The 10,715-nt window shown below is 39.1% G+C and overlaps 1 long non-coding RNA gene across 2 annotated transcripts in view; it reads left to right on the forward strand.

Moving 5' to 3' along the window:
* Positions 1-10,715, forward strand: part of LOC148135658 (uncharacterized) — an 830,866-nt gene that overhangs the window by 561,273 nt on the left and 258,878 nt on the right. The window lies entirely within an intron of this gene.

Raw genomic sequence — 10,715 nt, forward strand, 5'->3', positions numbered from 1 at the left:
ACTCTCACGAGTTCCAATGGAAAGGGAGAAAGCATTTAATCTGTCTGGGTAATGAGTGCTGATTGATAAAGGCATGGAGAGTGGACCAGGTGATGGTTGGCAGTTAACTGCCAATGCTTGTTGTGATTCGACTAAATTGGTGATGGCCATTCTCTGCCTCATTTGGCATGACATTACCGTGACCACTCAGGCAACCTGCCAATTGAAAACATAACAGAGTTCAGTTGTCAACGTCCATCACCATCTGACCAGGCCATTTTTCCATTGGGAACATCTCGATCAATTATTGTGCACTTTCCAAAGCATCAGAACTCTTTTCTTGTTCAGTTTAAAATGTTGTTTCCCTTTATGTCAAAATATTTCTGTATTTGCAAACAATTGTTTGAATTTGGGAAACTTTTGTTAATGGAGTATCCAACATCCAGCTGATATGATTAAAATAGAATCTAGTTTTTGAATTTGAAATGATTTAACCCCCTGACAAGCCCACTTTGTTCATGAAGATCCTCTTTGTATATTGTATCAGTCTGGTTGTTGAAAGACAGCTTTTGAAAGTTGTTTACTTCGGTCAATTTCTATTTAATGAATTGCTGAAATGGTGCAAAATGCATTCTATTGCATTTACAAAACTAAGATATCTTGTGAAAGCAGGAGATGTGCACAGTGCAAATAAAAATCCCATTTACTGCTGGCCTGGACAAGACTGATAAACTTAAACTTGTGATCATAGAGAAAGGACTGAGATCTTCACAGGCTCATTATTATCTAATGTATTGAGTTTAAACTTATGTCGATCTCTAAATTCTTCAAAGCCTTGATCCACGCTGTCTCTTGTACCCCTTATATACACAATCTGTTCTTTGGTTCTCTGATTGCTTCATATCTTTTTGTCCATGAGTATGGCCAAGCCCCCTTAATTAGCTGTACTTTACTGATAAACTTCCTCAGATGCCATCTGGTACTGATTCCCTCTTTGAAAGCTTGCTTAAAAGCCGAATTCATGTTTTTGGTCTTGGTCCTAACTCTTCTGATACATGCCAATAAACTTCTCCTGTTTGTCATTTGGTGCATCCTTTTCTAGTTTGGAAGGTCGAACTCGAATAAATATAAGGCTAAAGACAGGATTCTTGTGGAGTGACAGAGGGATTTGGGTGTGCAGTACATATATCCCTCAAAGTTACCACCAAATGGATGGGTTGTTAAGAAAGCATTTGGTGTTTTGGCTTTCATTAACAGGGGGATCGAGTTTGAGAGCCGTGAGGGTTTGCGACAGCTCTACAAGTCCCTGGTGAGACCACACTTGGAATATTGTGTCCAGTTCTGGTCGCCCCACTATAAGAAAGATGTAGAGGCTTTGGAGAGCATGCATAGAAGGTTTACCAGGATTCTGCCTGGACTGGAGGGCTTGCCTTATGAAGGAAGGCTGAATAAGCTCAGAAGTTTCTCTCTGGAGAGAAGGAGGAAAAGAGGAGACCTGATTGAGGTATACAAGATAATGAGAGGAGTAGATAAAGTCAATAGCTAGACACTTTTCCCCAGGGCAGGATTGACTGGTACAAGGGGTCATATTTTTAAGATATTAGTAGAAAGGTATAGAGGAGACGTCAGAGGTAGGTTCTTTCCGTAGAGAGTTGTGAATGCATGGAACGCATTGCCAGTGGTGGTGGTGGAAGCAGAGTCATTAGGGACTTTTAAGCGACTGCTGGACATGCACATGTTTAGCAGTGAGTTGAGGGGTGTGTAGGTTGTTATTATATTTTACATTAGGATTAAACCTTGGCCAAAGGGCCTGTTCTGTGCTGTACTTTTCTATGTTCTATGTTAAAGCATCTCATAAATGTGAGTATTTAATGTCCACTTTGGCAGATTTAATTGATTCTAATTGGAATGTATCTGCCAAAGCTTTAGCAAAACTGAATCAGCAAACAGCTTCAAACTGTGCACACATCCATCATATAACATTGCTGCTCCACATTAACGTTTCAAATGCACTGCTCCATTCCAAATAGCGGACCACCCGTTCCCTTCATAGAAATGTGTTTCTGATGGATGGAAGTGGTTGTTTCGGTACTTCTGCCATTTTTATGGAACTCATCTCAATTTACACTTTAGAATTTAACACTCAGGACAAGACTGTTTGTGTTAAGCTTTATCAATTTTGACCAGTTTGCCAGCTCGTCATGTTTTTGAATATTGGAATGGGATTGGGTTCTATGAGCCCTCTAGGGACAGGCTGCAGGTCATTAGGTGGATAATAATAAGGGAAGGAAGGAGTTTCAGTGGCTCTCATATTTCCACCTCCGTAGTATTTTATTGATCCCAAATTAGGGAAAGGATGGCCACTCAGGTGGTCAATGTAGAGTCTGTTCCCGCCAATGCCGGCAGTTTGTTAGCAGTAGGTGGGTCCTCCATTGTGTGGGAGACCTCCTCCTGCATCCTAGAGACACGCCTGCAGGATGTCCCTCCTAATGAAGTACCTTATGGCTCATAACAGGGTATCCCATCTGCATACTGGAACAGTCTCCTGTCCATGGTGGCGATCATTACGGGAACTGGAAATCAGAGTAAGTGAGTGAAAGAAGCTGTGAGGGCTAGAGTGTTCACAACATTCCCAGGACCAGGTTGGCAGGTCCTACTGAGACCATTAATAAGTCATTAAGATCCCCCAATTGGTGCATGGACACTGGGTTACTCCTACTCCTAGTAAGAGTACTGTGATTACTGCTGTTTCAGTGCTAGCAAGCAAATAGTGAAGTGTGGCCATGTGATAAAATCATTTATATTCAATGCTGAATATTTGAGACTTTTTTGTGAGAAACTTTATAATTCTTCTCGATGTTCTTAATACACTTTTTGTTTCATATAATGGTGATTTTCTACATAGGATTACAGAGGAAATACAGACCATTTGGCACAATCAGTTCATGCCAGCGCTTATGTTCCACTCAAGGTGTTTCACATCTTTTCTCATCTAAATCGCCCATTGTAATTCTCGATTCCCATCCCTTCCAAGTGCTTGCCTAGTTTCCTTGAAATACATCTCAACTATTGATTTCAACTATTCCGTCTGGTCACATATTCCCCATTCTCATCATTCTTTCAGTGAAGAGGTCTCTTCTGAATTCCCACTTGGATTTCTTGAGGTACCGTCTTATATTGACAACCTCTTGTTATGTTCTACACCATACTGAAATGTTTTCTCTGTACCTTCTCTTTTCAAAATCTTTCATAATTTTAGAACTGTCATCCTTCTTTTCAAGAGAGAAGTGAACAGCACAACAATTCTTCCTTGATATACACAGCCAGAAACTTGTGTAGCATTCTTATAAATCTTCTCTTCACTCTCTCTCATACATTCTATAATATGTCAACTCGAACTGCAGGCAATACTCTTAATTATAGTCAACCAAATTTCTATAGTGACCCTACTTTCAAATCTATCCCTTTAGAGATAAAGCTTAGAGCCTTGTTTGCAGTTTTATGGCCTTTGGAACCTGTGGTGAAATTGTTAGTGACTGATGTAATTGGCTGAAATCCCTTTGTTTGTCTCCCTCACTTAGACGTGCATCTTTGAATAAATGACCTGCATATTATTCCTACCAAGATCTAACACATTTCGTTTATCTGTATGGTTCTTCATTTGCTAATTATTTGAACATACCGTAAATTAATTAATGATCTCTTGCAACTTCTTGTAGTCCTCAGAATTGGCTACATTTCAGCATTCCTTTCCAATTTGGTGTCATTGAATTGCTAATTTTTTTTTCGTAATTAGATGCAATATTAGTTTGCAGTTTTACTTTATTTTGTTTTGAATTTTTAGAGAGGTGCAGTAATCCACACGGTAACTATAACAACTAAATGTAGAATGACAGATAGATGAAAATTATTACACACACAGGACTAATTCATAGACTCTATTAACTTCAAGGTCAAAGCAGGGAATTATTTTTTACACGAATGATATGGTGAGATTATCCGTCGTGCAATCATTTTTGTCCATTTCTTTTTTGTTGCAGTTTATTTCCCCAGGTCGTTCTGTGCTACTGATATGAAATTGAAAAGGCACCCATCCTCCATTTTAAACTAAACGATAATAAAAAAAAAACAGCGTTTATATAAAATGTAACATGATTTATGAAACCATCCCTCCAGGCTTATACATATTCACAGCCATGTAGAGTTATATAGCGAGAGGCTGAATGAGCTGGGGCTGATTTCCCTGGAGCGTTGGAGGCTGAGGGTGACTTTATAAGGGTTTATAAAATCATCAGAGGCATGGATACAGTGAATAGACAAGGTATTTTTCCCTGGGGTGGGTGGAGTCTCGTCTAAACCTATACTCGTGAGTATAGGTTTAGAGTGAGAGGGGAAAAAGTTGAAAGTACCTAAGGAGTAACTTTTTCATGCAGAGGATAGTGTGTATGGAATGAACTGTCACAGGAAGCAGTGGAGGCTGGTGCAATTTCAACATTTAAAAGGAATCTGAGTGTGTAGACGAATAGGAGGGTTCAGAGGGATATGGGCCCAGTACCAGCAAATGGGACTAGATTAGTTTAGGATATCTGGTCAGCATGGGCGAGTGAGACTGAAAGATCTGTTTCCAAGTTGTACATCTCTATGACTGTAAGATCTCCCCCTTTGCTCTTAATGTACGAGTCGAATCTCTTTGGATTATCTTTAACATTATCTCATTTTCCTTTCTTGCCCTCCTCATTTCCCTCTTTACAATGTCCCTGCACCTCTTGTACTCTTCGGGATTCACTTGATCCCATTTCTCTATATCGAATATACGATTCATTCTTAATCTGAACCAGAGCCTCAATACCTTTATTCCTCCAGTGTTCCCTCGTCTTACCAGCCTTATCTTCACACTAACGGAACATCATGCCTCCGAACTCTCGTTATCTCACTTCTGAAAGCTTCACTCTTGCCGGCCGTCCCTTGAGCTGCAAACAGTCTACTCCAATCAACCCTTGAAAATTTTTGTCTCATACTATCAAAATTTGCCCTCGTCCAATTAAGAACTTTAACTTATATATAATGCCAATCCTTTCCATAAATATTTTACAACTAATCGAATTATGACCCCGGCCCCAAAAAGCTCCCCTACTAACCATTCAGTCACTTGCCCTGCCTTATATCAGAAGAGTAGGTCAGGTTTGCTCCTTCTGTGATAGTTACATCTGCATATTAATGAAGAAAATTGACTTTAGCACTTTCCAAATTCCTCACCATCCAAGCTCTTAAGACCATGGCTGTCCCACTTTATGTTTGGAAGGTTAAAATTTGCTATTACTACAATCCTATTATTCTTACATATAAATAAGATCTTTCGACATATTTGCTACTCAATTTCACTCTGAGGGGGGACTATTACAATCGCATCAAAGTAATCATGCTTTTCTTATTCCTGAGTTCCATCCACATAGCTTCACTAGACCATCCCTCAGAAATGCCTTGTGTTAGAACAGTAGCAATGTTTCACCACAAGAAAAATTGATTCCAATCTCCTTCTAGCTCCTCCTACTTCTGCCGTACCTTTGATGATGGAAGGGGCTTTGAACATAAATTATTCAACTTACTGGTGATGGTTAGTAGCTGAAAATAAAGATACAATGGGTGACTTGGGTGATGGGAAATAAAAGGTTACATTGTGTGGAAGGAAAATTCTGGATAGAAACAAGAATTTTAAAAGAACGAACTCCATTCTGTCTGCCCAGGTTTGCCTACACCGCTATACCTCCAGAGTACTTTCCTTTTATTTTGATGAGTTCAAGTTAATCTCGGCCGCTGTTTTGTACTTGTTAACCATTTGTTAACGGGTGTTTGCCGTTTCAGAATGTAGATTGCCTTATTATGTACGTTCTCAGAGTTCAGTGTTTGGAGTCCTTGTTGGTTCAACCTGTGCTTTGGTCTATAATGCTAAATTACAGAAAAATATTAATAGCAATTTAAAATAAAATGTTAGGATATTGGAAGAACAGCTAAGAGCTTCAAAGCGTGACAGAGGGGTTGTGGGAAAGGACATGGACAGCAGCAGGGTTTCCAGAACTTCTAATCTCTGCCTTCCCTGATCGAAATCAACCTGTGATTTATAATTGTTGAGGATTGTTATTCATTAATATCGGTGTGTCAGATAGATCTCAGTCTCAGGGAGGTGTCACGTGCTTCTTTGTTTTGTGATGAACTCAGGGGAACATACAATAGTAAGGGTGTAAACCCAAAGGGGTGAAGGAGCAGAGGTTCATCCGCGTGTATGTGCACAAATCAGGAAATGTACCATGAAACATGGACAGAAGAGCAAATAAACCCAGCTTCATCACCCTACGCTGTAGAGAACAAACACAAAGCAATTATGTTAAACTGAAATAAAACAGTCTCTTGTCTCACCTGGAATGTTGCATCTAGCTTCAGGTGCCAAGTTTTTGAAAAGAAATGCAAATTTATGAGATTGGGTGCGTGACTGATTCACAACACTATTCCCGGGATGATACACCTCACCAACTCTGAGAAATTGAGAATGTTCTCCTCTGCTGATAGTTTCCAGACTCTGTGAACAGTTGCTATGATTGGTTCTCAATTCCGTCTTGCGTTATATGGATCTCAATGGCCTAATATTTCAAGTACTCATGAGCTGTGCCTTGCCTGATCACAGCCACCTCTGATTTATTATTTTTGAGGTTTGCTGTTCAGTAATATGTCTGTATCAGACGGATCTCAGTCTCATTCCCTGGGATCTGACAGGTGTGGTGTGTCAAGTAGATCCCAGGAATTGTTGTCCATGAGATTTATGTGTGAGAAAAACTCCAGTTCTGAGAATCCGCCCTTGGATTGTGCAAGTGTTGTTGTCTGAATACCTAACAGAACGTTGACATTTTTGGCTGATGAATGTTTCGTCGGGCGCTTTAGGTGGCGATTTCTGCATTACTAACCCAGGCTGCCCTGACATTGGGAGTACTTTTAGGTTAGACAGTGCAGAGTAAACTTTCAAACTCCGTTGTCTGCCTTTTTTCGGCTTCTGGTGGAGCCTATAAAATTATCATGAGTTGACCCGAGGCCGTGACCCTTGGTGCATAAGCGGAAATGTTCTCTAATCATTCTGCCTCTGGAGTGTTCCATCAGGCATATCGTGTGAAAGATGTATTTACATTAGTGGGCTGCATGGTAGCGCAGCATTAAACTAAATGACTGGATGAAACACAACCAAACAGAACAAGTGAAAGTATTTGGCTGGGAAAGGAGTAGAATGTGGGAAAATGTATTATTACTGACTGGCCTTGAAGAAAGAATTAAGCAAACTCAAGGTTAGTGCATATTCATTCGAGGTTTATTAACTATTTCATAAAACATCTTTCTCCAAAAGATTGATGTAAAAGCTAACAGAAGTGAATATAATGGCTGGATGCCACATTGAGACGAGAACACATGCGCTGTGAGCTGGAAATTTTCTGTACATCAGTAACAGTCACAAGAAAGGGAATACAAAGGCTCATCAGAAAGGGTAGGCAACCATTCTGAGTAAGGAACAAATAAAAACAAAACAAATGGGCTTCAAACAACTGGGAAGCTACAAATTCTTCCAACCACAACCATCTCAAAGATATCAAAGTAAAAAGGAAAATCCATCAATAATTGTCTCAGTTACAGGCTGATAAACTGAAGTCATCTCACTGTTAGAGTCAGCAACAGGACAGATTGGGAATTCAGAGACCTTGATAAGCAGATCAGGAAAATCAAAGGGGTCCACAACTCATTCACTTAATCTGGAAAAAGAGAGAGAAAGCAATGACGCAGATATTTATGCTCAGGGACTTTCAGATTTAATGTTTATTCAATGGCACACTTAGAGATTTCACAAAACATATTGGGCTGCTTGGCATGAGAAAGATGTGATTATTCTCACATTCTCCAGACTGACGGCAGCGCTGTAGAAAATACTCAGGAAGAACAAGGTGATGAACGTGGAAGCAGTTGTCCAGATGTTGCTGTTATCATCCTCATAGTCTTCAATCCAAGTGTGATCTATTGAATCTATGAATATAAAGCCGAGAGAGCGCATTTAGATTGTGTATTGATCCAGATCAATCTATCTGCATCCAAGTCATGTAATTGGAGACCATCACATCTTCATAAAGCAGTCAGGTATTTCTCAAGTGTGACTCTTATCTGTATCTATTAGTGCATTATTGACTCAGCAAGAAATTACAAATACCAACTACACATGTTCTTTCTTCATTGTCCATGTCAGAACGTTTTAAATTATTTTTCTTTTCATCTATTATTTAAGGATATTATTATTTAAGGAATGCTTATTACGAATGATGATTTTAATTATATCATTGTATTATAAATATAGGCTGTGACAGCACTTTAGTTGAAAATTGTAGCCATCACTGAATAAAAGTTCAAATGTGATTCTCATCTTTTATATTGGTGACCAATTGCTTGGCAAATCATGAATATAAGTGACTTCACAGTCAGGACATTGCTTCACATTTTAGTTTGTAGGATCTGTATATTTAGGAATAAGTTTTAGTACGTGTGTCCCTTAATTTATTTGATCTACTGCTTGGTGTGTTTGTTTTCCCTTTAATGTTTGTGTATGTGGTTATAAGAGTCTCTTACTTCACTCTAGCCCATGTTGGAGTCTGTGCATGAATAAACATATTTCTGTTCCTTTACTACTGGTGTGCTCATGTGTTTGTGCACCTAAATTTTGGTCTTTTCCCAGTGTGTAAGCATCATCATGCTAATATGCAATTTCGTTGCTGCCTATGCTTATCTTGTAATGTCTTTGTGAGTGTTCACTTTTCATTAGTGCTATCTAAAATGTGTGCTTATGTGTCTGTTTCAGATCCTACCTACACTGGGTTATTTTCATGTTTATGCTTAATAAATGTTAGCATGCAATGTTATGTTTTGATGGATGTTTGTATTTATATGATGATGATTGCTTGTGTGGCAATCTTTCCCAAACTATCTCCTGATAAGCTTGTTTGTGCTATTGTTTGTGGATACTTGCTGATCCTTGTGCCCATTACCCTTATTGAATAAACACTCCTCTATTTGTTCATCTATGCACTTGTGTGTCTGCATGTGAGACTCTGAATTTGTGTCTGCGTGTGATATTGTATACATGCTGATCAATGTGGTTTAAAAAATAACTAATTAAGCTGCCTCTGACATCGTATGTTTGTGATTCTGAAAATGGGAAAATAATGATATTAATGTTTATCTCTGTGCACTTACGTGCCTGTGTGAGTTGACATGTGGGAGGACATTTTTCGGAATTTGTATCTGTGTGTTCATGTGTGTATGCCTGTACGCATTGTGCTGTATGAATGTATATATATTCATGCCCATTTGTGTGTTACCGTGTATCGATGTTTCTCATGGTTCTCTGTGTGTTCTCCTGTTCATTTGTGCAAATGATTTTCTTTTGGTGTATGTGAGTTTCTGTATGAGCTTAGGTGAGTGTTCAAGTACCACTTGCATGTGTGGCTCTGTGCGAGTATGCGTGTGTGACATCTTATCTATATGCACATTTGAGTGTGCACATAAATATGTCTCATTACGTGTGTATTTGCGATCATCTCTCTGCATCTGTTCGTATACCAGATTGCAATTTTTATTATTCTAATTTATTGTTCTAATTTTAATGCATTGCCCATAATTAGATTTGACCTTGGTGTTACAGGAAACATTTCCCATCGTCGTGCAGAGATAAGCGTTTTATGAGCAACTCTTCTGTTGCAGTGATAGAACTTCTGTCTCTGAGAGAAAAGGCATGAGTTCAAATCCCCACTGCCCCAGAGATAACATTTCTGAATATGTTTATTAGAAAATGTCTACTTGTGTTCTGTATGTGAAACAAAATGATATCAGGTATTCGAATACCAGAATTGATCCCATGTGCTCCAGAAAACTGAGACAAAACTATGGAGTTCAAACTGGGACGATGCAAACACCAGTTTTGGATTATGGGAATCAATGTTAATCATTTGTTAACAGAGCCAAGCGTGTCTAACTTGTTTCAAAGGTATTGTTTTGCATTGAAATGTGAAAATCTTTGGACAGTAAGCAAGAAGCTGACTGTTCCTGTTCGCAACTGGGTTACATTACAGAGGACATCTACCATGAAAACTCTGGACAGGGAGCAAGAGGACAGACCATTCATCGTTCCCCTCCCCTCTGCTCCACAACAACTTATCTGTTGATTCTCTTTGGTGTGAAAGTGAAGCTACATTCTGAAAACTCATGCGCTGGCGCAAGATCCCTGGCAGTTCCCCAGAAACAAAGGTTACATTCAAACTGTTCTGCACTCTTTACGATTGGTATGTTCCAATCAAATTTAATTTTAAAGTGTCTTAAATTTACATTTCCAATTGGTGCAATTTGGCAGTTTAAAACTGACATGAATTTTGTAAGAATGTCCAATCGGGGGAATCAAAAACACCAAGTTCAAAACTCGTGCCCTACCCTTGACTTAAATGGACATTGTCAGATTTTGTCACAGAGGGATTTAGGATGGATAAGGTACTTGGTGGAATCCTGCAATGAGTGAGCTTTACTCTGTCTCTGACCCAGGGTGTATCTGAGCAGAGAACATTAACTGCACAAGACACTTGTTACAGACCTGTTAATAATCCACTTTAACTACACAGATGGAATGTAAGTCAGAGTGAGAAACAACTAATTCAGTATTTAACTCA

The sequence above is a fragment of the Chiloscyllium plagiosum genome, unplaced genomic scaffold (assembly GCF_037043375.1).
Source record: "Chiloscyllium plagiosum isolate Xiang-an unplaced genomic scaffold, Cpla_swu_hap1 HiC_scaffold_49, whole genome shotgun sequence".
Classification (NCBI taxonomy): Eukaryota; Metazoa; Chordata; class Chondrichthyes; order Orectolobiformes; family Hemiscylliidae; genus Chiloscyllium; species Chiloscyllium plagiosum.